Source organism: Nelumbo lutea, chromosome 2, assembly GCF_056320005.1.
Source record: "Nelumbo lutea isolate HS-2025 chromosome 2, American lotus-T2T, whole genome shotgun sequence".
Lineage (NCBI taxonomy): Eukaryota > Viridiplantae > Streptophyta > Magnoliopsida > Proteales > Nelumbonaceae > Nelumbo > Nelumbo lutea.
The window spans coordinates 71,057,548-71,059,281 of record NC_142685.1 but is presented as its reverse complement, the minus strand read 5'-3'; positions in this window follow the sequence as shown (position 1 = coordinate 71,059,281).

Below are 1,734 nucleotides of genomic sequence, written 5' to 3'. Positions count from 1 at the left end.
CCCCCTCGACCTTGGTGTAGGCAAGATTTTATCCCAAGTGTACAACTAATACCGACTAGCCAATTGGCACCTTGTATATAACTACATGCATACATACACAAACTGCATATTTTGCATACATGTTACTTATACTATATAAATTGGATACTTGCATCATAGTTTTTAAATTGTTGTTAATTGGAACAATGAGACTATTTAATTCAAAAATTAGCTAGGATATTGATTCCGTTTTAGTCCTAAATCGTTATTTTCCAAAAACTGTTAAATTGGGCCACAAATCGTTATTCATACGATTAGACCACTAGACTATTTGACCTGAACAATAGTTTGCAGTTTAATAAAAAATATTTAAAGTTTTCAAAAAATTAAATACAACCAAAAGAGAGGGGAGAGAGATCCAACAAAGAAAAATCAAAGAGGGGTTTGATAAGAAATAGATCTAAATAAGATCTCTACTATTGTTGTCGCCATCGTTGTTGTTACCATCACTGTCATCATTACTGCTTCCGCTACAATTGCAATTGCACATCGAAAATATGTCCTACACTTTTATAATATCATTCATGGTAAATATTTCCAATGCACGATTGCAATGTGATAATGAAGTTGGTGTGAGGCATGCACATCGAAAATATGTCCTACACTATTTATTTATAATCCAAAGGTAAAACGACATATACATGCCATGTTTTAACTATTCAAACATTTGAACCATTGAACCTAGAGAGTCGAATTATTGACCCACAAATTGGTGGCCAAAATGGTTTCATTTATAGGTTAGTTTTTAAAATCTCAATGTGTTGGTTTTGGTTATATAATGCAAACTTATATCTTTACCTTTTACTTGCACATGCCATTAAACTAGAGTTAACTTTAGTTATTGGGACTGAACAACCTATGTTGTTGAGAGCATTTTTAGACTAGACATGTTCATCAATTTATGCTCATGTCTATGTTTATGATTAAAAAGAAATAGGGGCAATTATCATTTTACCCCACTTTATGGTAACGTGGCATTCCCAAAAATATTCTCTAACAACATAGACTATTGGCCCCCAACCACCCAAGTAAAATATATTCTCAACAACATAGACTATTGGCACCCAACAACAAAAGTTTTTCCATTAAATTAATACATATGAATATGAAATGAAGGCAAGTCAAGTTGAGATTGGATTGGGCTGGTCAAGGCCTAAGGAGGCCAGATATGCTCCTTACACTTGGTGCCTCACATGCACATCTTATCATGCATTGGGAACATCTCCCTTATTTATTAGTTATTATTATTCATGGGAGATGTTCTGATGTATGGTAGATATGCCTGTGAGGCGCCCATTTGTGAGGAAGAAATCCCGTCACAGGCCTAACCCTGTCCCTAATCATGTCCATACTTTTCGAACATAACCCACCCAATCGAACCCAACCTAAGTACATTTGTAACCCGGGTTGTAGTGGCTTCCACTCGACATCTGCTATTTGCAATACTGTGTACCATGCTATGTAAGTGAACACGTCAACTTTTCATACAAATTGGCTATTTATCCGTATACATTGACGTGTTCACTTGTGATTGGGTATGTAGCAAGGGGTGCGTAGCGAAACGAGCAGCGGATCGGGGTTCGGTGGCTTCGTGTACACGATAGGAAAGACAATAGACCGTCGGTCGGATCTATAGTAATGTGGGGACCTCTACAGGGTCTAGACTCTTTAGAGGGAACTCCTCGTACGAGTGGA